The sequence below is a fragment of the Nipponia nippon genome, unplaced genomic scaffold (assembly GCF_047370975.1).
Source record: "Nipponia nippon isolate SJK-2023a ecotype South Korea unplaced genomic scaffold, ASM4737097v1 scaffold_5, whole genome shotgun sequence".
Taxonomy (NCBI): Eukaryota; Metazoa; Chordata; class Aves; order Pelecaniformes; family Threskiornithidae; genus Nipponia; species Nipponia nippon.
The window spans coordinates 83,386,451-83,414,257 of NW_028262369.1; positions in this window are offsets into that span (position 1 = coordinate 83,386,451).

Consider the following 27,807-nt stretch of genomic DNA (forward strand, 5'->3'; position numbering starts at 1 on the left):
GCATTACCCAGGGACTCTTGGTCCTTTCCCTCTGTTCACATATGCAGAAATCCCTTTCTGTCCAGGACACCAGAGCAGTGACGGTTACTTTCCAGAAGACCTTTCAGGCTGATGATCTGGAAGACATCTCTCTCACCAGTTTATCTGGCTCTGTGCTTAACATGGGATGTAATATTTCATGTTCATTTGGGCCGGGACCAGGGATGTCATCCCATGGCTCCAAATGACAGTAAATCCACCCCATCCCTTGGGGTGCAGCTCTCCCTGCACTGCATTACTCTTCTGTGCAGAAAAGTGCCACGTGTTTCTTCTGTGGGCTTTGCTGATTTCCAAATTGCAGCCTGTGGAGCCTCTCATGCCTCTGGCTGCTAGATCAAAGATCCATTTTGTATCAGAGTTTTTTACTCCATAAGTCCAATAATCACTTATTAACCTGTTAGCCCATATGCCATCTCTCCTTTTTTCTCTCACTGGTAAGCACATTTGCCAGGCTCTAAATCTTTCTGGTAGCTCTTCTTTAGCTTTCTCCAAGTTTTCTTTTTAAAGCGCCAGCTCCAGGACTGGACACAGGATTTTATTCTCACTTGTTTGCCAGAGGTTGGTTTCACAAACTCATTTGTAAATACATCTCTCTTCTACTTATTTCTGCCAGTTCTGGGTGACAAAAGGGAGAGGGAGAAGGAAAGTGGTAGTGTATGATGTTGTTTCTTTTAATTATGTGATCCTAATGTGGAGGAATCTTTCATGATTTCCTGGGGACCACAAAGTGACTCTTGGTGTAACAGCAAGTGGTGGTTATCATCTTATCTTTATGAGACTTGACAGCAGATGTCCAGAAAGAAGCTGTTTTTGAACAGAATCAGCATCAGTCCTACCTATTTCTCCCACCCTGGCCAAAAGAAAGGTAGCTACAGCATCCCCTCCCTCCCATATTCACATGACATGGCCATGCTGAGCAAAGCTGTGTTGAAATGCCACCCTCCCAGTTCCCCTGCCATGGCTTTCATTGTGGGACACCTCTTTTATCCCCTGTGAACTGGGGAAAGGCTCCATTAATGTCTGTGCTTGGATGCACCATACCCTGGTCAGAGATGCACTTCCCAAGCCTCTGTGCGGGCACGTGCCTGTTCTAGCTCCAGAGATTGCCATGGGGCCACCGTGATAGATTAACCCTGTGTCTCCTCTAGTCTCTGCGGAAAGAGTTGCTTCACCCACTAGAGTCTTTTAAGAGAGGATGTTAAAAAAAACCCAGTGAGCTCATAAGGTCAGGCTAGGCAGAGGACAGCAGGCAAGTCTCACACACAGCAGGGAGGAGACTGTTTGCTTTCAATTTTATTTTTTTTTTACTTAAAAAGAAAAGAGAATTGGAAATGTTTCTAGTAGTGTCCATTTCTCTCTCTCTCTCTCATACGTATACATATCTATCTGTATGTATATATACGTATATGAAAAATGCAACCCACAACTTTTGGTTTAAATTTGATCTGACAATATTCCTTTAACATGAAACTCTAAAGCCGTAATTGATACCCCAGTTGAACATTATCACAGATTATTTCCTGTCTGTGTTTTGACTGTCCTGGTCGAACGGCTTCCAAACCTAACACAGAGTCAATGAAGAGAAACAACCCTCAGCTACTATTATTCCTGTTACTCATTCTACCAAAATAATAAAAATAATGAAACCACAGCCTGCGTTGAACAGTAAAGATCTCTTAAAAGCCCTTCCTAAGCCGAGTCTTGACGTATCTTGCATATCTTAGGGCAAAAAATAAAGTTGGTAGGTTGGAAGGAGGAATTACCAGTGATATTCCTTGGCTGTACTTGTGTCCACACTGCTCATAAAGCTCCGCCTTGGGTGCAGATGTGAGCACCAGGAGCTCTGTGTCCCACCCAGGGCTGACCACCCAGCTGCCGTGTGCCTGGACACGCGCCGGCTCTGTCGCACCACCGCCAGCGCCCCAGCAGGAGGGAGGCCATGTACGGGCGGTCGTCTGTGTAGCCCCGTGGTCTGCATCGGCGACAGCAAACCTGGTCTTCAGGGGGGCCGGGCAGGGACTTGCCAAAGAGAGTTACGGACTTCCCCTGCCGGCTCCCAATGCGGGTAAACATGGTGGGTGATGCTCGAGGTAAAAACCCCAGCAAATACTAGACAGTCACAGTGCCAAAACTGAGCTACGTGATATTTTTCATCTAATGCTTTTTATACCAGGAGAAAAAAGAAAAAAAAAAATCCCCGCCTGATTTAGTAGTACCAAAATGTTTTATGAATTCATGCCTTTTCCCCTGAGCAGTTCATTTAGGCAGGGAAAAAGCACCCAATAATAATACCAAAGCCCCTTCCTGTCCAATCGTTTCATTCCAATAGGTTGGAAAATAAATGTTTTCCATTATTTGCCTTGGAAATAGGTCTTCATTTAAAAATAAATTAGTTAATTTACCTTTCTGTATTTTTACATGTGTTTAAAGATGGCTAACACTGAATTTAAAATGTCAGTATAAAAACGTCTATTTATTTTCATTCTCATTTGGTAAAAATCTTCTTAAAACGCATTTAAACAGAAAAGGAACTCTCTCCCCCTCCTTGTTTTGTTTTGTTTTATCAATCTAAAAAAAAGCCAAGAAAGCAGAAAGGGGAAAATCAAATGCAATCTAAATCTCCTCACTTATTGTGAAGGCTGTCTATGAGGCTTCCAGTGGGATCTCTGAGTGATGTGGCTTCCCCAGCTCCCTTTTTGGCACATTTGGTCTCTCAGCCCGGGACCAGCCCCCGCCTGTTGCCTGGGCACGGGTGTCTCAGCTGAACTGCTCAAGAGCTGCACACAGCCGTTCCTCATCCTAGTTTGCTTTGAAAGACAAAGCAAAAGAAATGAGAGTATCAAGGAACGAAAGAGACTTTGGAACATGGATACAAAATTGATCAGTTTTGTTAGTTTTACCCCAGCAGCTTCACAGTCTAATTCTTATTTTCAAGAGAGATGTAAATGCTACTGCTTTCCAGTCAGATATTCAGCTTTTTCCTCTTTTTAACTTCAGACCTAGGTTTCTAAACTATTCACAGACTATCTTGAGAACCTTGCTTGGATGTGATATGGAGGCCCAGATTTTGCTCCATAAAGAGCATCTCTCCGGACAGGGAGAGCAAAATGATGCAAACTGAATGGATTTTTTTGGCTCAGTGTGGTCAGGTGGAAGGGGCAGGGGCTGCTGCACTCTGATACCGCTCAGATGTTTGGCTGTGATTTCAACGTCTGGCAAAGGTTAGCAACTATCTTAAACCGGAGCAGCTTTTAGTGCAAGGGATTTCAAGGCACACCTAAATAAACATTAAGTAATTTCTTGTACTGTTTTGTGCATGCCCTATAAAGCCAACCCCTGGACATCCAGGTGAGGAAGTCCTAGCCACTGTTTCATACAGCATTTCTGGCAGCTGCATGTTAGGTTTATTTGGGTTCATCTCCCTTTCTTTCAGGAGAAGTTCCTCTCGGGAACTGGGTCATAGTCAATTGTATTCTGAGGGTATAAAACCAAAGGGCCACATTCATATGTGGTGAAATGCCAATGTAGTGATGTTACAGCTGGTAGAATTGGTCCCCAAGAACTTAAAAGTGGGAAAAGCTCTCAGAGATCGTTGAGCTCGTAATCCATCATGGGAACGATCAGTGGTGACCAAGCAGGAGGAACCTCAGGGCAGCAGAATGAAAGGGAAAAATGTTTTCAGATCTCATAATCTTAAGGCAGGCAGGGAGGGCAGTTGGGGAAAATTAAATAAAATAAACAGGCATCACACGAGGTACAGTAAGAAGAGGGCTGAAAGAAGGTAAGATGGATAATTAAGCAATAAGACACGACAGGCTGTGCATTTCTGGGTGATTATTGCATGCCTGCTATGATGTTCCTTAGGAGTAAACTTTTGCTGCACAAGAACTAGAATCACCCCCCAGGGACAGGCTGGCAGGAGGGTCTAATTGCTGTTATTACAAAATTAATTTTGAAATTAAAATAATAATAATAACAGGAAGAAAAAGGGACAACCTCCCTCTGCACCATGTTGTTTGTTAGAACGTGTTATGGGAAAAGAGATGACATCGCCCACAGTCAGTCATCAGAGGGAGGGCAGTGACATCACTGCCAACCAATCCCCGGCTGCATCCTGGTGCTATGCTGGCTTTCACATGGCTTTTCTTCTTTCTCCCTTTCTCATTCCTCGGCCTAGGTTGCCTACCTTCAGGTCAATGTGCACAACTGACTTCTCATTGTGTCAAGAACTTCCATCTTTTATCCATTTCTGAAAAATCGTAGTTTTGTGCCTTGCCTTTTTCTATCTCGCCCTTTTGGTAAAAAAAAAAAAAATCATAACTGTTTGAGATATGGAAACTAATGCATACCATGCCTGTGGTCCAGAAGCATGGTGTTTCTTTGGGATTTCCTCTACAAAGATTGTTTTTTCCTTCTACTCTGCCACCCCCCAGCTCCTACCTACCCACCTCCTTCAGTGAACCTGTAAGTAATTGGGGTTCCATACTATCTCTGCCATGAATGGGAAGGAAGATGATATACCAGAAGAGAAGAGTTTCTCTTCTTTGACTCTGTAGCAGTGGATAACAACAAACCAGTTGTTCAGGTAGGTGCTCTTAGCATACATGGAGTTCCGTCAGCATTTTGGCTGATGGCATTTTTTTATGCACAGAAATTCTCTGTTTAAATTAGCTTGGTTGGGAAACATTCTGTACAAAATATTTTATGTTTTCAGAACCAAATCTCCTATTCCTATGTTTCTGAACCAAATGCCTTCAGGAACCTTCATTCTAGAGAAACTCAGCAATGTCATTTAAAAAAAAAATATTCCATTTTGCAAAAGAAAAGAGATTCTGGGATTTCCCTGGGAATGGAATTCCTCTTCTTTGTAGTTCTGACTGGTTTTAGTTTATTCACAAGTAATCTGCTGGCCTAACAAAGACTTCTGGTCAGATAATGACTCAAGAGCACCTAGTTGCCTTAGATATACGTATCTGAGCAGCTCTAGATTTAGAATTTTTACATGCCTTGAATTTTCCCTTAAAGGCACAAATGGTTCAAGCAAAGCAAAGACTCCCTCAAACTGGTCTCCAGCCTCCACTGTCATTCATCCCAGCTGAGACTCCAATATCTACTGAGAAGCTCTATATCATTGTCTGCTGAGTGGTGATAATATCAGGACTCTGCTCTTGATAGCTGCTGTACAAAACAGGAGACAAGCTAAGACTAGATGAAACAGAGGTCAGCAGGAAAAGAAGATGCACAGAGAAGTGAAATGGCATACCCATGTTCACATCAGAAATAGTAGCAAGATCAGGATTGGATTTCAGAACTTCTGAAACTCAACCCAGAACTGTGCCATTAGGGGATATTTTGGTTTGTTGTCACGGGATGTGGGGGAGGACAAATCCAGCTCACCCCTCTTCCAAATTCAATCATGTTGATGTGAGTTATATTTTTCAAATTGAAAAACTGGTCAATAGAACTGTGTTCTCAAAAATGAGCCTTTACTCAATCAAAAAAAAAACAAACCCAAGAAGTAATTTAAGCTCTATAGCTTCACTGTACTTGCTACATTAGGAGATGAGATGTTTTTTACATGCCACTGCATATTACCAACATCTTATCAAAGGGATGAACCTGTGACCTTTAACATCAAAGCCTGGGCTCCATCATTAGAATTAAGGAATGACCTCCAGTACTTGTTATCCTTAGGTGACCCAACCAGTGTAATGGGAACATGACGTTACATAAATGTTATATATATATATATATATATATACACACACACACACGTACCCACACACGTATATATACTGCTGTAGAAAGAGGGGAAAATGCATCTCAGGAGAGAAAGAGTTAAATGAACCACCAGTAGGTGAATGCAAAGTTGCTTATGCAGACATTTTCTTGTAAAGATCTGGTCTCTGTCTATGCAGTAAGTACATGCAGAGACTCGCTGTATCCAGGTTGACAGCTCTGGCATTATACATCTGTGGGGAAAGGTTAAACAGCATCATGGCACCACTTGGAAAGACTTAACAGATGGAATTGTACCTTCTTAGCCTCCCACATTTTCTAAGGTAAACTGAAGTGGGAAATTCCACAGGACTAATAAACAAATTTCTACCTCATGGACATTGTTAATCCTTCATGTCAAAAGGCTGGGAGTGGGGACTGATACTCCCAATTTGAAGGGAGGAAAGAAAACAGGTAACATATATCAAACAAAGTGATTCTTTTCCTTTTCTGTGGCCATGAAGAAGTTCCCTTGACCATCTCCATACAGCCCACGCACAAGGAATCAGAAGAAGCAGCCCCAAAGAAAATAAAAATTAAGAAAGAGACAGGGTTGGATCAAGGATGGGAGGGAAAGAGAAGAAAAGTTTTCTAAATATTGGTTGGGGTAATCAGAGAAATGAATGTGGACAGATGATGTTTGTCATCCTCTTCTGAACACAGCTTCACAGATATTGAATGCAAAGAGTTTCTTTCTAGTGGGGCAGGATCACCCACCCATTGAAACATTAACTTTCCACTTTCCAGGGTCAGTTCCCTGCTCTATCCCAGACTTGCTGTGCCGAGTGACCCTGTGCATCTGTCAAGGCCAGTGCTACAAGGTGGAGATCTGGCCTTCAACATGTTCAACTCATGACCAGGGTCTTGCCCTCTTCCTCTGTTGTTGGCCTCCCCCCTGCCATGCCTAACCTCACTTGGACCCTTTAGAAGCCTCTGGATCCCGGGCTGAGGCATTTTCTCAGGGCAGGCTTGAAGGTTTGCAACATGGTAGGGCAGATGAGTTTGGTTTTGAAAGCTTTCAGACCTGCTGGATCTGCAGGAGTCACAGTTCATCAGCTGCCTCATCTTACCAAGAAGGTCCCGCTGAGCGCTGTACAGGAGGAAGCTTAAAATGGAGCTGCATGGGAGGATAATGAAATGGATGAGTGGGGAGGCCATTCCACACAGAAGAGCAGAGTGGCAGACACAATGAATTTGGATATTTATTTCCAGATACTGTTTTTATTACCATTGCCTTCTGTTGTAAAATGATAGTCTCACTGCATCTCAGAGCAAACTAATCAAGCCCAAATATCCACATCAAGTTCAGTGTATAAACCCTTCTCCTTCTCTCTTTTTCCTAGCATCCTTGCCTTCAGGCAGCTGGACAAGGGAATGGGAACGCCTAGAGACCAAGGTCTTCAGGGTGCCTATCGCAGGCTCTCTTACCTGTTTGTGGTGTTCGTGCAGCAGGTGACAGACAGGTTTTCTCCATCAGATCACCTGACAGGTGTGTCTCTACTCATCAGGGAAGGTGGGGCAGAGAGAAAACAGAATTGAGCCCCAAGCTTCGTTCAGTGAAGGGGTGCTGGAGGTGAGATGCTGTGATTCAGTTGTACTTGGGCTCTGCAAACAGGCAATGCTGCCAGAGCGCCTAGTGCTGTTCCTGGTTCATTGGGCATGATGGCACCAGCAGGCTCTGGCTGGGAGGCAGGGTAAGAGATTAGGCAAACATTACAGGAGAGGACTGTGAGCTCATCTTGTCACAGAAACTTGGCAAAACAGACCTAAAGTCAGAGACATCTCTTCTGGCCAGGCTTATTAACACCTCAGAGCAGTCTCTCCCTCCAGAAGTTCCCTGGGAGAAAAATAATCCAAACATCTGCAAATCAACATAATAGTTGATGGCTCATTTCAAATCGTTCTTGAAAGCAGCTTTTGCTTTTTTTTCCCTCACCTTTTCTGGCTTCTCCTGCTGTCACTTGCATCTTGACTGAGATGTTCCCCCTACCCCCTTTCTTCTACACTTTTACAAAATTGTTTAATCTGATTTTCTTCTTTGCTCACTTCTTGAGGTTGGAAATATACTCATTAAATTTTTACTGGGGAGAAAAACAATAAAAAGAAGTTCCCAAGGTAATGGAATTCTAATCCACCAAAAAGACAACCAACAGCAGGAAGCCTCCAACCCTCCGTGAGCCCCTCCTTCCCCACCTCCCCCCGTCAAATGTTTCTCATGATTTTCAGGTCCACCATGTATTTGGGAGCTTCCATGCAACAAATTTTCATTTTACTTATTCCAGTAAATTTTCTTTTCAACCTTTCTGTGTAGCCTGAAGCATGCAGCTATTTTTGAATCTTTCTATCTTTTTGAGGGCGAGGCAGAGGCAAGTTACCTTGTCATCAGATTCTCATTTTGGCAAGAAGGGTGGTGGGGGTGAAGAAACAGAGGACTTTATAGCAATAATCACTAACCAAAACACTTCAGAGTGCCTGAACCTGTTACTGCGTCTGTTCAGTTCTTCGACAATATGTCAAGCAGAAAGAAAACAGCTTAATTTTTCACAAGCCTGGTTGCTTTCTGAAGTTAACAACAACACAGCAACTTGTTTGAACTAGTGAATGGAGGGAACATGCTATTAATCCCAGAGTCACAGCACCCCATTCCCCACAACCCACCAGATGTCTGAATTTAAACTGTCACCTCACGTATCACATCAGTTTCTATGGGCAAAATCTTGGTCTGTGTTCCAAATGCCCTAGAGGCACTGAGCTGTTCTTGCAAGATCTTTGATATGGTCTGTTAGTAATATGGTTGTAAAAAGCCATGTGCATTTATGGTGCATTATTATGAATATAGCTCCTGTTCCCATCATTGTTTTGTTATTATTTATGCATTATTTCCTCTTGGGCAACTAAATTGCTCTGGGGACTGATATATCGTACAAGTCCTTTCACCTTTCTATCAGCCCAGTTTGGTATCCTGCCTGCTCCCTTGCTGGTAGATTGTATGGCATAGCTATGTGTTCACATCAAACACTAAAGTTTCTCAGAAAAGAGAGAGACATTCTGGGAAAACTCTGAAGGAAACCAAAATAAATCCATTCCCCCTGGAATTTGGTTGTGGCAATTTTTGAATGTTTTGCCTCCCATATCCTCCAAAAAAAGACTCAAAACCCCCAAATGTTTAGGCCAAAACTTTTTTTGTCTTCATCAAAAAGTCAAAATTCCTGTGGAAAGAAGACGCTTTTCAAGAAAACGTACATTCAATCAAAACTCTGGTTTCCCAGCAAAGCCAGTGTTGACTACAGCTGTGCCAAAGCTGAGAGAGACTGCTGGGCAATACCACCTCCTCCTGCCAGGGGATTGTCCTGGGCCACTTGACCCGATCCATGGGTCTCACATGGTGGGGAGAAGAAAGTCAAAAACTCTGTTCATCTGAGCCGTCAGGTAATAAGAAAGAGCATAGCCTGTGTATAGGGAAAGAAGTTGAGACGGAACTGGAGACACAATAGAGTTTATGGGCAGAGGAGAAATTGGAGGGATGCAAGAGGCCAAAGGGATGAAAAAGGGTTTGCATGGAAAGAAACAGACCCACACACTGGCCAGGGTCTGTGCAGGCTCATCCCAATATTTTGGGTCAGAGTAACCTCCTAAATAGGTCTTTTGTTCCTGCGGTGTATGACTCCCCTAGGACCTGTCCTCTGGTGAAGTCACCCATCGCATTCCCAGGAGCCTTTTCCCCAAGGCAGCTGAGAGCCTGAGGAAAGGTGAAGCCATTGGCTTTGGTTCCAGAGACCTCATGCATACACATACCTGTATGTGAGAGTCAGTGCCACTCCCAGACGCACTGTGCATTTCTTCATTCTTGATGGTTTCTTTTTTCTTTCTTTTTTTTCCCTGAGATCTAAAATTAAGAAATCATGCAGATGGAAAACATCTGTCTGTTCTTTGTGCATGGAAAAAACATAACACATGGCAGGGATGATAAATAATAATAAATAATGATGATGATGAAAACATTTTGAGAGGCGCAATGGTTTGATTTGTCCGGAGCAAACATCACACACCCTCTGTCCGGGCTAAGAAGGATAAATAGACTGCTGTGGTTTGAAATTTTGCAAATGGCAATACAATTTTGAGGTATTTAGGAAAAGCAGATGCTGAGCATGGCTTGGTTTTTCATGAGTTTGCTCGTTAGTGCCTAGTCAGAGGCTTTTCAGGTGTGCAAAAGGACCTCTCCTGAATGCAGGTCTATTTATGTATGAGTCACAAATCACTGTCTTTCCTAAAACTAACACAGCTAGGCCAAAGAATGACATAGCCTCCCAGTGATATAATATTCCTCTTTCCTACCTTTTTACCTAATACAGCGTTATGAAATTGAATTCATGGGACAAGTCATATATTTGCTTCCCTAAGGTTATCACAAAAAAGGCTAGCTTTTCACCCAGAAGACATAATTATTGGTGTCTCTTCAACATCCATGCAGAAATCAGCTCTAATTGTATCCCCATGGATCTCACGTAGACCTTCATCAGGTCCACCTAAAAACTTCTTCCAGGGTTTGGGTTGTGCCTGGTCATTTCAGACTGTAGGTAATGACGTTGTAAAACCCAGTGAGTGCTATCTGATGGAGAGGGACAAAGGGGATTATTTAATGAGTTGTTGGGTCTCAGCTGAGTTTCCAGATTGCAGGTGTTCTCCTTAATGTCTGCCAGCAGGTTGGTGCTCTCCCTGCCTTCTTAAGTAACTAGACCCAAATGACTCCTGATTTTGAACACATTTGAAGCTGTGACATGTCTGCAGACAGAATAGACAGGGATGGTGGGGAAGGAGTACCGTGCACTGTCAAAGGAAGGTCCATATCTATGTGAGGAAAAGCGATCAGACAGCAGAGAAGGTGATTAATATACACGTTTGTGCAGGTCTGAACACTGGTAAAGGAAATGTGCCAGGACTGGGTGTGTTTACAGCTGACTGAACAATGTGACACGAAACATTTCAAAGGACAGTGACAGTCTTGTCCACCTTCAGACTTCAGCTGTTTACAGGAGGTACCTCTAAGAGCCTGAGATCTCAGCTCCCAGGGCAACCATCCCGTAATGTCTCAGGCAGGATGACTCACAAACAGAAATATCATTGAAAAAAGCCCAACACTAACACTCACGACAAGACGTGCTGTGTGCGTGTCTCTGTGTGCACTTTGCCAGCATGTTTGTATGAGCACTCAGAGTGTAAACACAGTGTAGCATTTACTTTTTTCGTGTGTGTCTGCTGGAATGATTGAAGCTTAAGACTTAAAAAAATAAAAAAAAGAAAAAATGCAAAGGAATCAGAGCTGAGCAAGAGGAGAATGATGATGCAATGACATTGCAGCAGCAAAAGCAAAACGATCTGCTAAAAATACACCAGAGGGATCTAAATATTTCCATAAACAGATGGAGGTCAGAGCCCAAATGGAAGAAAAAAATGTAAGTAAAGGAAATTGTATTTGACAACCATAAGGGTCTTACAGTTCTTCTGTGTCTTTTATCCCAAAAGGGTTTTTTGCAGATGCTCACAGTTGGGCAAAAGAGGAGTCTGAGCCCACAATGCTTTACTCACATGAGTAACCCTAATTTATGTTTGTAGACTCAAAGGGGCCAATGGAACTGCCATGTAAGCAATACCTTGTATGAGTTCTTTTAGAGAAGGCATCTGGCAGTGCTTTATAGTGAAGGCTGCAGAGCAGTTTCCACGCTAAACTTTTCTTTTATTCATTCTCATAAATTTTTTTTTTCTGTTTCAGAGCATTTACATTTTCGGCTGAAGTTTTCCAAACGTAGTCCATGCCTGAATGTGAATTTTATTGGGATGCATGAGGAAGAACAGCTTCAGCCTGGCTGGAAAAATATGTTTTCCCTTAAACAAAAAAGTCCAAGCCCCTTCCTGCCTCTTTCTTGCCCCTTTATCTAAACAAATGAGAAGGGGCTAAAATTTCATTTGGTGAGTTGTCCTACGGGGAGTCAGAGATGGTGAGATTTGGTGAGGTTTCAAAATCAAAAACACCCTAGAAATATTTTAAATTTGTAGGTACCTAAAATCCTGAATATGTTCTGCAGGGGTGAAATTCAGCTGCTAGAAAAAGGGTACCAGAGAGCTGTATGGCATGTGCTCCTTTGAAGCCAGATGCCTGTGCTCAAGCCTTGCTTTGATCTTGCCCAAATTCACTCAACTGTGAGTGGGAACCTGACTTTCTGACTGGGAAACCAAAACCAGGTGTGATACCAGCTGTAGCATTTCTCTGTGGCCCTGATGGACCACCTTGGCTTGGGACAGATCTCAGGCAGGATTAAGAAGCATCAGCATAAACCCCTCTCTTGGCTGGAAATTGCAGTCTCCCTGTTTGAACCCAATACAAAGACTGAGAGGTACCCAGCTGTTGAAGCTTGGCTCTTGAGCTGCTGCAGCTCATCTTCCCAGCAAGGATGAAACCTTGTGAATCCACACCAAAATACATTCTGAGTGGGGGCAAACACAAACATATTTGAAAGCTTTTACACAAAAGTTTTCTTCTGGAGAAAGCAAATTAGTTCCTTTTCATGAAGTCAGATATTTCTTTGGGTTATTTTTGTTTGTTTGTTTGTTTGTTTGTTTTATTTCCAGCTCTCGGTCATGTCTAATAATCAGCCTAGAAAGAGAGGGGTGAGGTGTTGTTTCAAGATGTAAAAAACCCCCAAACCGAACACACTGAAATGACATATTTTGAGAATACTTGGCTTTAAATTTTCACATTTCACACTGTTCTTTCTAAACAAGTATCTGTCCAAACCGACACATTTCTAGGAAAATGTATTTCTCTTAAACGAAGTTTTTCAACAGGAAAATACCTTCTTGGAAAAAATATGTCCTGATCTCTTCTTCAGACAAACAAGAGTGACCATTTCATACAGCATTAGGAAGGCCAGGCTGTCCTATCCAGCCATTCATATGGATGCCTCCAGACAGCTTAGCAAATATGCTGTTACACAGTTTAATCCTTGCTTTGTACATTGCACAATTCTTCCTTGGTATATTGTATGAATGTCCTAAGCTACAGGATCTGGACCAGAAGATGCACCGGGTCCCTTCCAATCTAAATGACTCTGTCATTCTAAGCACAGCATACCATACATAACACATAGTAAACCCATCAAACTCCCTTTATCCTACTGTAATTTAACTATATTAATGATGATGAGAACTAAGCACCTGTAATTATGCACACTAAGATGAAGTTGAGATTGTTAGGTATGAGGCTTGAGGGGCTGATTACAAGACACTCATGTCAAAAGGACCTCAAGCGCTGTTCTAAAATGATGAATGATCAGTATGGTGCTCTGTGAATATACTGGAGGAACTGCAGTTTCTTTTGTCACTTCAGATGTTGTCTAATGCCAAACTGGACATTTCTGTTTGGCTGCTGTGGGAATAGCAGATCCAAACAGTCTAGCTTCTTGGGTCTTGCTTTTTTTTTTTTTCTTTCAAGAACGTGTCCTTGCAGAAATAAAAACTGTTTGCAACCTATAAACATGTCTCATGTTCTGTCCAAAGGCAAGAGAAGTTTTCTTCCACAGCTCTTGACAGTGACAGGAGTGGTCAGACCTCCTGTGTTACCCAAACCAAATCTTTCCAAGTCTCTGCTTAATATTTTTACTGTTGCATAGCTGAAAGTCATTTTTGCTTCACCTGTTCTACACTCTGGATGCCTTGTCTTCATCCGTGATACACACAATGTCGTTGCTGTAACTTCAGGCAGCACAAACAGCATTAGGAAAGAAGCTATATCACCAACACAGCAAAAATGGGTTGGTGATGCCCTAAAGCTTTGTGTTGGGAAAGCCCCGGTTTGCTGCAGTCAGCTCCTCTCCCTTCGGTATGTACTGAGGTAAACTCCCAGCCTGGGCTTGGCTCACTCTGCCTTGTGAAGAGTCACTGCTGATGTTGATTTATTTAGCGGTTGAGTGGTAGGTTTTGGAAGAGGCAGGAGGAAGCTCTCCCTTCCTGTTCACACACAGCTGTTTTCCTCTGAGACCCATCTGGATCCATTGGAGGACCACTGGCCTCTTTGCCAGAGCACTATCACAGGCAGTGTTTACAGCTGTCCCACATGGATGACCGGTGTGTGGTCTGAAGCTATCGATGAAGAAGTGAGACAAGTATATTCCATGGAATTTATTCTCTCCACACCTTCCGGAGCTCCGCAGACTCCCTGGTATCAGCTGTCATGAACCCCTTGGACCTGGCTGAGGCAGGATGACAGAAGACTGGCTGTGCAAAGCTACCAGTACTCCTCACAGGAGCTGTCGTATTGCACACAAGCTGTATCTGACGGGAAGGACTGCAAGCCAGCCTTTACCTTCGGAAGCAGCCAGCTCCTCTGGTATTCGGAGCCGTATTAAAAAAATCTCCGGCAGAGGGGAAGCTGTGTGCATACACAAGCTTTCCATCTCTGTGCCTGGAAAGGTACGGTAAGGGTTACATGAGCTTCAGGAGTACGCCTTTTTTAAGGAACCTGCCAAGAAAAAAAGGGCTCTACAAAGTTCATGTCTTTAAAACACAAGAACAAAATAAAAGTATCATCTCTGAAGCTTCTGATCTGTGTGGATGAGGAAAGGCTGGGAGCAAGGAATTCACCTGCGGTAATGCCGTGGCAGAGTACTGCCCTCACTCATCCCAGCGCAGACAGCAGCCCCACCTCTTGGCCCACTCCAGAGGCTACAAACGGGCCTGGTTTCAAAGCCCTTTGCACGCAGAATTATCCAATCCCTACTACTAACAGGGGTTAGGAAACATGGAGCCAGCTGCAATGGGTGGATGCCATCCTTATACTATTAGTGGTGGCATTGACACACAGCTGGATTCAAAGCCTTCCAGAAAAGCATCAAAACCTATAAACTCTCCAGGTCAGTGAAGCCAGGCTCCCATTACAGGCAGCAGCTTGTCCCCGGTAACTTCTGCAGCAAACCATCTCATGTAATGCTTGCTCTCACCAACGTGGTTAGGCATGGTCTCACCAAAGTGGGTAGGCATGCACTGTAAGCCAAGTCACCAAATTGCTCACATTTCCTTGGGACCTTCTGCCTAATGTTGGGACACATTACAAGGACTCTGCTGTCCTTCTGATTCAGTTTTCACCTTCTCTCCATGTGTTTATGCTTTTTGGACCAAAGGGGGGCTTGTATGATGAAGCCTGAAGAGCTGGAGAAAAGATTCTGGTTTCCTGGATTGTTGCAACATCAGGACCTGGGACAACTGCAAAAGTTCATCACTGCTCTCAAAGGCCTTCATTGAACTTCACCCTAGTTTACTTAATTTTCAGTAAAGGACTGCAGAGTTCTTTACTGGTGCTCTCAGAGGAAGGCAAGGGCAGATTTCAGGATAAACTGGGAGATTTGTGAAGGTGAGCTCAGACCTCAGTAGCATGGAGTTGCAGTAGAGAAACTTGCTCAGCTCTGACTAAGTTTATTTTTGGTTTGTTTCAACTCAGTGAATTCTATACTGTGCTGAAGGCACCTGAAGCACAATGATGGTACAAGCCTATGTGAGTCTGTATGATGGAGCTCAATGGATAGTCCTTCTACCAAGCCAGAATCCAGAAGAACTTCACTCTGAACATCTCTCAGGAGACTATGTGTATGGCTTCTCTGGAGGTTCCTCCATCTCCAGTTTAAACCACTCAGTTTCATACAAATATGTCCCAGTTCTGCTCTGAGTTACACCCACTGACTTGGGCAGAACCACATGAATGTTAACAACAAAAAGTAAACAATGCAGAATTTAACCCTATTTCTTTTCCTCATACACTTCTCAATGTATGTTACAAATATGAAATTCCAGAAACATTAATTCTGGAAATATCTGTCCATGTTAGACAACATAGTTCACCAAATGGAAAGATGGAGATTTTCCAGGATTAATAACATGGGAAAGTACGTTATTTGATGTGATAAATATTTGGAAGGCAACTTTATTGTCAGGAGTATAAAGACCCACCCGTTACTTGGAAAATCAGGACAAAGCAACAGAATATCTCACTTTAAGGAAAACATCAAGGAGAAAAGAGGAAGTTATCCAAGAACTGGGGAAACTTGACCAGGGCCTGTAGGGATTTTATATTGCAAGACTGTTTGTTGTTTGAACTGAGTCACACCGATGCAACAGAGAATTTGTCCTTGGCAGCAGAACTGTTAGAATGGAGAGTTAATGCTCCCTTGTGTCAACCCACTGAATCCAGGTCATCATGTCTTAATTAAAGTGTACATGCTATGAAATACCATTGAATGTCAATCCAGTTCCTTAGTGTATAGAATACTATGTTTATTTGTGGAGTTTGGCAATCACTTCTGGAAAATTAAAAAAAGCTATTAAAATATAAATATTGCTCATTAACAGGAGAAAACTACTGTCATGCCCTAGATTCTCTTCTCAGCTGGTTTTGGTGAGATTCCTGCCTATGGGTCATCTTTTCATACATTAAAGAGGTTCTTCACTGCCTTGGCTGGGCACAATTCAGTCTTATTGGGATGATGATTCACGCATAGATAAGGCAGAGTTTTGGTTTAGAATAAGCTCCCTATGATAGGCCAACGATGCAGCATGAAGTATGAAAGTATTTTCAGATTCTCCTCTACTGAAATCTCAGACATATCTCAGGGGTGCCCATCAAGTGTCTGAGAGTTCAAATGCCTGAGACACATGAAGGAAAAAGCTCTCCCCTCCATCATGCTAAGTCTAGAAGAACCCCTGCTATGGGTATCCACCCAGCACTGGAGCAGAATTCCAGCAAAACCTGGAAATTCATCACACTCAAAATCATTCCCTGAGGTTTGCTTCACAAAGGATGGACAAAGCAGAAACTGCACTAGCTGTATATGTTAAAATATTACATATATCTATGGAATAACCCTTCTAGTGATCCAGCCAAGAAAAACAGCAGAGCAAGTCAGATTGGTAAAGATGGGATAGATAGAGAAAGTGCCAAACTAAACAAGGTTTGATTATGGCTACATACTGTCCTCTGCCTCTAATTTTCTCTTGCAGGGAATTTCCTAAAAGAAGGCCAGCATAAATGGTCCTGCCTATCTTGATAGTTCTCTATAGTTAACCCTTTCCTGGATTGTGGGGTTGTGTCCTCAACTGGCTTTCAAACATACACGTATATATATCAGCTAACTTCTGCTGATGTTTTTGAATGAAAAGCCAGTGGTTTTATTTTTCCTTTGAAAAAAAAAAAATGCAATTAACTGAAAGGCACTTCCACCTGCCCCGTTGATGTTTTGCACTTGGGATGTTTAAAACCAAGATGAGTTAACCCTACAGAACACAAAAGTTACTATAATGACTACAGAGTTGTCTTCCTTCTCTGGATCCCCATCACAGTAACCCAAGATGGAGATAGCAGCACAGAGGTACTCATATGTACCATGCTCCCAGAAGACCTAGGGAAAACCCAGGTACCTTGCCTCACCACTAAAGTGACTAATTTATTTTTCAGCTGCCTTAACCTGTCTTTTTCTTTTTTTTTTTTTTTTAACTTACTAGTGAGAAGACAGAAATTTGACCATGTGGCTTTATTTGAATCAGTTTCATTGTATTTGTGGGCCGCAGCTGAAGCAAGCAATTCCCAGGGCAAGGTAAAGAGAAGGCCGTTGTGCACTGTACCCTGTTGGAATAGCCATACTTGCAACTCCTTCCAGGGTGCATTCAAAGGTGGGGTGTCTAGGTCACAGCAAAAGAAAAGACCTTCTGGGACCCCTGCAGCTTTATAGCTTCACAGTAGCCTATGAATTTAGAGATAAACTGTGGACTGCCTCAAGACCAAGCTTAAATTTGTACTGGACAAGAAGGTAGGCAGTTAATAAATGGCACACAGTCCATCTTCCCTCTGTCGCTGGCCAACCAAATTAAATACATAAAAACGAACTCTGCTCCTTCTCCTAAAGAGCTCTTTTCCCAACAGTCTGAACTGGAATAATGAGAACAGTGGAAGGGCAGGCTCAGGAATGATTCATTAACTGCAAAACAGGGGAAAATTCATACCAAATGTTCCTTGTAAGTGCTCCTTCCAACAGCCTTTCTTGTGTCCTATAACTGAGGGGTCAAACCTGATGTTAAACTTTCACATGAGGTCTATACACATAAGCATGGAGACCGTGTGCCTGTAAGATGCTCCCTGCAAGCATATAAAGTCTGCTGTGCATTGCTTTAGTAGCCAGCTCCTGTAGTTGCCAGGTCTCCTTGGGAACATAAGAATAGTCATGCAGATTCAGGCAAGTATCCATGGAGGCAGGTAACTAGAACATGCTGACGAAAAAGTACAAGACCATGGCAAATGCACAGTGACACATCCCCAAGGCACTCCGCAAGTTCCAGAAATCCCCAGCTTAGGGAAAGCACCACAGATTCACACCTGGGAATTTCCATGCGAAACGGTGGATTTAACTCACAAAGTAAGCTGCAGAGCCATTAAAGACTTTGAGATGCTTAACTCTCAAAGGCCTTTAAAATTGTGGCCAAGAGAACTATATCTCAACACCTATGCTAGGCATTGTAGCAACTGCGAAGTCTGAGTTGAAGAGAACCATGAAAGATTCAGAGTCCCTAACACCTATGCCTGCTTTTCAATAGTCTATATAGAGAGGCAACCCACATTAAGAGAAGAGCAAATTCATAAATCTCATTTTTGAGCCCATCCTCAAAAAAGGGTGGTGATGGGGGATATCTCCACAGTGTACGCAATGCTTGCAGCCCCAACCTCTTCAAGCGCAGCAACACTAGAACTGCTGACACGTCTTCAGAGCTGGAGCTGCTAATAGAGACCTTATGCAACACTGTAGCTGTTTTATGCAAAAATCCATAAAATTATTAAAAGCTTCTGCAGAATCAAAGAAAGCTCAAGATGAGAAGGGCCAACAGTTTCTTGGATCAAGAAGTATCATCAGCTCCAATCTTGTTGCCAGGCTCGCCTGCTTCTCTGCTCTCTTTATTAATTTGTTTGGGCTAGTTTGAAATGAATCAGTGATGATGCTTCCCTCAAGCCGGCTCTGTGGCTTCATAGCTCTTGCTGTGAGAAATGCCATCCTCATGTTTGGCCTGCCTTTTATTTAATGATTAACCCAAACCTGTGCTCCTCCATTTTCCTGGCTTTCACTGAACACGTCAAAAATCCCACCCTCTCTTTTCTAATGTCTCCAAGTAGCTTCTGGGTTTTTATTACCTTTTCCCATCACTTAGGGCATTTCTACATAGAGACCTCTGAACAGCTTTACTCCTAGTCCAAGCAGTTTGGGCACATGGTGGTTCTATTCCAGAAACTATGTACCTGCATCGCTGAACTAGAGTTTGGGGTAAGAAGCCAAGCTAGGAGGCAGGATATGGTTTAGTTTGAAAGCAATACTGTGTTAATGCATATATACAGCTTTAGAAATGTAGCAGAGCTGTTACAGTGACATCTAAGGTTTCCCTAGACATTCCTGCTCTTTCCACCCTGTAATTTTATATAGTGAGCCAGTAAAATAAACGAACAGCAGACATAGCAATCTGCCTGGAAGTACAGTGATCCCAGTTCTGAGTATCTGGACCCAGCTATGAGTCTTGCTTAGAGACTGGTCTTCAACTTTTCTGGACTCCTGATTTAATATCTGCTGAAAATACTACTTTTTAAATATTATTATTTGTAGACCTCTTACAAGTAGTCCACAAGTTGGAAGTGTAGCCCACAGAGGTAGCTCAGCATTTAGCCACTCAGCTTATTTCCTTCTTGTTCTCCTTCTGTGCTAAAGACTTCACAGGGTTTTAAGCTGGCAATTAAAAACACTGCAGCAGTTTTATTAGCCCTGCATGCCATCTTGTTCTACCCATGTTATTTACTTATGCTAATTGGTCAGGTATTAAAGAACAAACACAGCAATTAATTAGTGGTCTGACAGGAATTATAAAGAAATAAAGGCCTTTTATGGGTGTCAAATTTGAGTCACTCACAGAAGTTTACAGAGTGAAAAAATGAAGAGGGATGAATCACGGTCAAAATAAGTATTTTCAGCCATGCAGTATGGCATCCAGATGTGTGGGGCCTGACTACACTTTCAGTCAGTTTTCGAACAGGCATTTATGCTCTGTAAGGGCTAGGTTTGATAGGGAGCAGTGAGCCATGGCAAGACTGTGCTGTTCATGGAAGCAGGCTTGATATGGTGAGCTCAGGTGTTCAGGCAGGTCATCTTGGGCAGAGAAAAACCACCTTGCCGCTGAGGCAGGACACGCACCAAGGACAGCAAGAGTTGCAACATGGCTTTATGTCTCAGATGTCCCTGGATTAATCTGGATGTGTCCTCTTGGCACTGCTGCCTCTACTTCCCACTTGTAAAACTGAGGGAGGTCTTCTAGACTGTGCCCATTTTGTCCTGCTTGCCAATAAACTCTTCAGAATAAGGCAATTTTATTTCCCTGGTGTGAAGAGTAGAAATTGCAATTGCTAAGGAAACAATTAGGTCTGTCCCACCTGGCAGCAGCCATACTCCAGAATCATAGAATCATCGAATCATAGAATTGTTAAGGTTGGAAAGGACCCTTAAGATCATCGAGTCCAACTGTTAACCTATCACTGCTAAGTCCACCACTAAACCATGTCCTCAAGCACCATATCTACCCGTCTTTTAAATACCTCGAGGGATGGAGACTCAACCACTTCCCTGGGCAGCCTGTTCCAGTGCCTGACTACCCTTTTGGTGAAGAAGTTTTTCCTAATATCCAACCTAAACTTCCCCTGGCGCAGCTTGACGCCGTTTCCTCTCATCTTGTTGCTTGTTACTTGGGAGACCAACCCCCACCTCGCTACAGCCTCCTTGCAGGTAGTTGTAGAGAGCAATAAGGTCTCCCCTCAGCCTCCTTTTCTCCAGATTAAACAACCCCAGTTCCCTCAGCCGCTCCTCGTAAGACTTGTTCTCTAAACCCTTCACCAACTCTGTTGCCCTTCTCTGGACACGCTCTAGTACCTTGATGTCCTTCTTGTGAGGGGTTCAAAACTGAACACAGTACTCAAGGTGCGGCCTCACCAGTGCCGAATACAGGGGCACTATCACCTCCCTAGTCCTGCTGGCCACACTATTCCTGATACAAGCCAGGATGCCATTGGCCTTCTTGGCCACCTGAGCACACTGCTGGCTCAAGTTCAGATGGCTGTCAACCAACACCCCCAGGTCCTTTTCCGCCAGGCAGCTCTCCAGCCACTCCTCCCCAAGCCTGTAGCGTTGCATGGGGTTGTTGTGACCCAAGTGCAGGACCCTGCACTGAGCCTTGTTGAACCCCGTACAGTTGGCCCCAGCCCATCCTTCCAGCCTGTCCAGCTCCCTCTGTAGGGCCTTCCTACCCTCCAGCAGATCAACACTCCCACCCAACCTGGTGTCACCTGCAAACTTACTGAGGGTGCACTCAATCCCCTCATCCAGATCATCACTGAAGATATTGAACAGGACCAGCCGCAGTACTGAGCCCTGGGGAACAACACTTGTGACCGGCTGGCAACTGGATTTGACTCCATTGCAGTCAAAGAGGAGCTGTCTCTCCTCTTTGTAACACAAACCATTTTATCTCTAAGGGCTAAGTCACCACTGGGACAACATAATTGGACAGCTGGGGGCATTACCCACAGGAAAAATCTCCCATTGGAAACATTGAAAAGAACTTGTCCCATGGATGGGGGGAGGTGGCAGCATGGCTGGGAGAATGGGTTGTATCTTCTGTTCCTTCCAGTGTCATACCACGCTTGACTTGATCCCTAGTGAAATATTGGATGAAAAATTTCCCTGTCCTGCCACTGCATGCAACCAGTTTCGTTCACCTTTGGGTTAGGTCTACTGGTTTTGCTGCTCTGTTTGCAGGTGAGTAAGGATCACTGGGTGACCTAAGATCAGTCAGGTTCCTATTTGAATTTGATTTACCCATATGGATCAGTGTTCAGTTCACTTTTGGGCCGTGGCATCCTTAGGTCCCATGGGATCCCATGTAATCTCCAATGGTTGGAGGCTAGAAGGGTAGAGGGGAAAGGATGATGCTTCTCCTGTTCTAATATCCTTCCCTAGGCATCTGCTTTTGAGTACTATCACAGACAACATATCTGAACAGACCATTACTCTGACCTAATATGTCCAGGGTGATATTCTTATGGACAGATCTCCTCTCCTATCCCACTACACAGTCCTCAGCCTAAGCATGAGTTGTCATCTGGAACTCGTATTATATGGTCTCATTATCCAAGGACTTCTGCATTAAATAGGACGATTAATCACATGGGTATCAAGCTTTCATGTAATGGTAGGGAAGCAACTTCTTTATCCCAGAGAAGGCTGCAAGGACAAGCAAGGTTCTTTGGGGCATTTCTACACTGGTCAATGGCACATGGTGATAAATAAAAATAAAGGAACCTGGATTCAGATATAGATGCAAAATCTTGGATGGACCTTTACTGAAAAACTGGACTTACAGTTTTGGGAGTGACTTTGTGCTAATAAGGCAGTTTATGAAAAGGCAACATTTCTGCAGTGCCTTATGCCATGTGGATGTCATATCTGGGGGCCCTACTCAAAGTATCCCTGTCCTTCACTTATTTGTACAATGTAAACCGCATCTTAAGCTGTCATTCTCGAGAACCAAAGCCATTCAAAGTCCATGACAGTTTTAATGTTTATTGTCCACTGTCTTTGATGACTGTTTGGGAAAAGGACTTCCACTCGATAATTGTTGGGCCACAGAAGCACTGTTAGGATCCATCTTATTAGGAAAGCATGGGAAGTATTACTGAGGGAAGGCAGACAAGTGCAAACTTGCACTGAAAATGCAAGCATCCATTTCTGTATGCAAAATCCTTACAGTCACCAGCCAACACTCACAGCTCAATACATGAACAGCAGAGGTTATTTTAGGTGATCCAAAATGGTCTTTTTTGGCTTTGTAGTCCATGACTCCACTATAAAAAGATTTCACAGCAAAAAAGGCCCTCTGGTAACCAATCCAGGCAGATAAATAGTCACTCCTGAGATAACAACCAGTGATGACCAGGAGAAAACAGGATTTCAAGTAGAGGCTTCTGATGGCTACAGACAGCAGAAGCCAAAGCTGAATGATGAGAAATTACACAGCATATATGCATATATGTCTGTGAAATGAACAAGTTGTTTCAAACTTTAGGACATTACATTTTTTGGCTGCTCCAGCTCAGAGTCTGCAAAACCTCTGCTGAGCATTTGAGCACACTGTTGTCGCTCCAAAGCAAAGCAATGAGGAGAACCAGAGGAATCTGGCATATATGTTGCTGGGCCAGAGCACAGTGCAAACATCACTGGATACGTAACCCAGCAATGACCCGCCAAACAGCTGAGAAGAGTAACAGATCTGATACTCACCCAGGGAAAGGTTGCTAGCCCCATCTGTTGCTACTGTTGCTGCTACTGCTATGTTTCAGCAGCCCTTCTTGCCAGGGTGTTCTCCAGCCAAACACCATGTCCTAGAGAACAGCATGGCATCTGCAGAGCTGCCAAAGAGACAGCAGTGAGCACATCAAGGAAAAGTTTGAGGGGTCCCTTCCTCTTGCTTCTGCTGCACATGCTTTTTGGGGAGATAGATCAGTTGAGGAGGTGGAAAACATCAAAAAATTAAACTAACCTCAGAACCAAAACACTCTTCCACTCAGCAAAGAAGAAGCCAGAGAGAGGAGGTCTCAGATGCTTGAGGCTATGCCTGAGGATGGATTGAGTCAAGCAAGGGTTGCAGTGTCAAGGGCAGAGGTGGAGCTGAAGCTGCACATTTCTGAAGGAAACATTCTCCTTGCGTTCACAGCCATCATTCCCTATGCCGACAGCTCCTATGGAGATCACCTCTGGAGTAGTGTGGAGTTCCCATTACTAACCTTGGGAGCTGAGGGCACTTAGTGTGATGCAGTAAAGAACCCAAATAAAAAGTCTTAGGTCTATGAGTGACTTCAGATGATGTAGGCCAAAAAGTATTCAGAGAAATAGCGCTTCTCGGAGTAGTGCAGCTGTTTTGAACAAGAGATGGAATCCACGCTCACATGGATGAGAACGTTGCTATGACTTTAACACTAAGAAAGCCTGCAAACTTAATCCTTTCTGTTTTAACATTAACATTGTTATTAACAGCAAAATTTACATGAATTTAGGGCAGACATGAAACATGTAACATTTTATTTTTTCATTTTACTGAGACAGGACCCCAAAGAATCTCTTCTCTTGGCTGGCTCCCGAGGGATATTCCTTCCCTTTTATTTCCATTTAGCTTGTTAGCAGAAGAACAGGACTGAATTAGGTCCTTCATTGCAGGCATATCCAGTTCAACCCAAGAGAAGCACGTAGCTTGCACTGTGGGAGAGGGACCAGGCGTTCTGCATGACCTGTTTGAGATGGATGCAAGAAACTCTTTAGAGCAGGGAGAACTGCAAGAATTACCAGTGCTGGAATCTAGCTGGGACACCAAAATTAATTTTCTTACCATTGTGAAAAGCAGCAAAGGAGGTATGCGATGAGCATGGGAGAAATGAGGATTTTGAGGGTCTCCTCCAAAAAGGCAAAATAGCTTCCTTCTCTATGCTGAGCCAAAACCCCCCAAATCTGCCTGAGGAACACAATCTACAGAATCATAAGTAACATCTTGATGGCCCTGGATCCAGTCATTAAATAGGCCTGAGATTGTTAGTATATAAGAGCTGGTGTTTTTGCAGCTTGTAGTGGCATGGCTGGGAGCCATATATAGAATTATATAGACAGGATGAAATGTTGCCAAGGGAAAACATGCACAATGAGAATATGCTCTGTTCTTCCCTAAAGCAACAGGCACTGTTGCCAAGCTATGCTCAGTCAAGCTGCTGTACGTACCAGGAAATAGGCTTCTTTCCAATGTAAAGCTATAAAACAAGACAGATAAAAGGGTTGAAATAAAAATAAAGGGAAAGTAGAAACCTTTTCCTTGCTTATATTCCTCTCTAGACATGGCTAGCATTTGGAGATGCTTCCATTACTATCTGCACCACTGGATCCATGAGCTTCCACCATGCCAAGCTCTGGCTTATGGCTTCAGTGACCTTGCCTGTCTTCCACAGCTCAGCAGGTGACCACCCATTCCACATGCCTGTGTAGCACTTTGCAGGTGGTTCAGAGCAGCACCTCTAAGCTGATACCCAGTGCCTACCTAAATGGGAATAAGAAATGACTCCCCTGAAAAAGACCTCTTTTATTCCATGGCCTTTCATGAAGTTTGAAAGGAAAAAGTGAAGACATTGGAGAGTAACCATAGAAGAATCACCTCCCTTCCCCACACTTCAGTTTCCCCATTATCTGTTGGGTGTGAATATTTCATACCAGAGCACTGTATGGATAGAAGAGTCACTAAGTGCACAGCACTCTCATCATTGCAGGTTACTAACACATCATCATAAATATTGTTGTGTCTTCCCTTCCCCCAGCCTTGGTTGAAATCCAGGATGAAGTGAAGGGAGGCACATGCTGCACACAGACATTCACTTGCTTCTCTGCAAAGTCCTTCAGAGCTTAAGTGTGACATAAAGCAATTATTTGTTCTTAATCATAACAGATTCAGGAGAGTGAAGCTGTCTTTGTATGGATGGTGATGCCATTAACAACGGGAAGGGAGAACAGATGAGGAATATCTTCTGTGTTTGAGGGGAAAAGCTGGTTGGAATGGAGAAGTTCTGCCCTGCAGAAAACTCTGGCATTTAGACATTTGTGTTCCACCCTGAATCAGTCCAAGAAGGTCAACATTTCTCTGTTTTTCCCCCCAGAATAGAAATTTCCATTTGAAAACACCAAAATGACACAGTTTAGCAATACCAGAATACTATACTAAAACATTAAATATAACAATGTAAATATTGCATAGAAGTTATCAATACACATGGCACCCTCTGCCCAAATATAAATGTGAGCTGGACAAAAACAAGTTGGGACTGAACAACTTGAGAAACTTGGAACAAAGCAAGTCTTTCTTGCTGTTGTAGCAGCCCGACGTTTTTCAGTCACAAATTTACTCAGCGTCACATGTTCCCAAGAAACATTTTGCCTTGAAATGTCCCTTTCCAATGGAAAACAGCTTCTGTCACAAATTTTTTCAGCCAGCTTTGACTGTGGCCAGAAAGGCCCCATGGGGATCCTCTGGGGAGAGCTCAGTGTATTTGCTTGGGAGTACAGCATCCCCTCAAAAGATGGTGCTACAGATTAAGAATAGGCAGCATGGGACATAACATCTTTGCTGCAAAAATGAGGAGGAGGATGATTTTTTTTTTTTTTGGCATTGTTTCAGTACAATGCCAGGGTATTCTGAGAACATTTGTCAGCACTGCTCTCCAAAACCTGAGGCACATGCACACATGGACTGATACTGAGGTCCGACATCTCAAGAACCGGCACAATCCCGGTGGAACTGAGGCGTGAAAGAAAGCTTTGGAGGAAACGAAATAAAAGAGGTTTTTGAGCAGTGGAATTAGCAAACTCAAGGAAATGAAGCCTTGGTAAGGGAGACTACTTGAATTCTGTTTTGATTAAGAAAGTGCACACCTGTGTTGGTCTGATCTGTGTTTGGGACTTTTTTGAAGTCCTGCCTCATGTAGATTTTCTGACATCTAATAAGGGTTGTGCTCCTAATAAGGGTTGTGCTCCGTTGCAGCCTGTCTTGGGGGATGACTAAGAACATATTCTTGATGTTGTTCTGTAAAAAGTTGTAAAGATTTGGACACTTCCTCTCCTTGTTCCTCTCCACCATGGTACTAAGAAGTTCTCTGGAGATGGAGGATAGACAGACTCATGTTATGCATCCATACACCAAAATCAAGCACAGAGACCAGATCAAAGTATTTGTAATAACACGTGAGATATGCTTACATCAGTAGCACACTTAAACTAATAAAGACAGCATTTATTGTAACCTGAAGTCATATTCAGATCTGAATATATAAATTTTAAAAGCCTAGGTCCTTGTAAGTCTGTGGTGTACAGCTTGCCTTAGATACACCCCTGGCGATGCACCTTCTGGGTGCAAAAGATTCCCAACCCAGACACTGCCAGCTGTGCTGGACTGAAACCAGCTCCTCAATAAGTGTGACACACAGGACACAGGTAGGGTTTGCTCTACACAAGTAGCAAGCTTTGCTTGCTCAGGGTGACCCAAGAAGTAGGATGGAGTACCTTGGCAGGCCTTGTATGTTCTTATCTGTAAATCCCAAACAAATGACCACATATAGAAGGAATGGAGGAAAGCAGAGATGCAAAGCCCATTTGCAAGACTGCACATGGCTTTCTTGTTTAATTATTATTTTTTTCAGTGGAGGATTTGTGGACAGGAAAGATGACACCAAACCAGCCCTTCGACATTAGAGTTAGGGCAATCACTTGGATGTGCAAACTTGACTTTAACATCAGTGGTGATTTTAGTTTATATACACATGTGTGTGTGTGTCTGTGTACGTGTGTATACATCTATATATACACATACCTACAGCTGCAGCTGGTGAAAGGCTGCAGAAGGCAGCTGGGAGAGTCCTTAAGGTGGGAAACTGCCTGACATTGCCCTAACTGGTTTGCATTGGACTGAGTCAGAGGGAGAGCAGGTTGCAACAAGGAGACAGATCCTTTTACCAGCCAGTTCCTCATCCCATAGCAGGGAGCTGCCGGAGCATCCCCCCAGGCAGAGCAGCAGAGCAAGCCATGCTTTCCTTTGCCTCATGTAACCTCCCTGCAGATGTGTAAGGGGCCAGGATGTGCAGAGCCATGACTCGGCGAGAGAGCGGCCAGCGAAGGGAGGTGAAGTTGAGGCTGTTTCACCAGTAGAAACAACAGATAGTCCAAACCCAGTCAGTCTCTTTGCAGGGGTAAATGATGGGGGAAATCAGGCCTGCCACCTCTGCCCAGGAGGGCTTCCTCTGCTCTGGTCCATGTCAGGCATGTGGGAGTTGAGGAGAGGTGGGGTTGT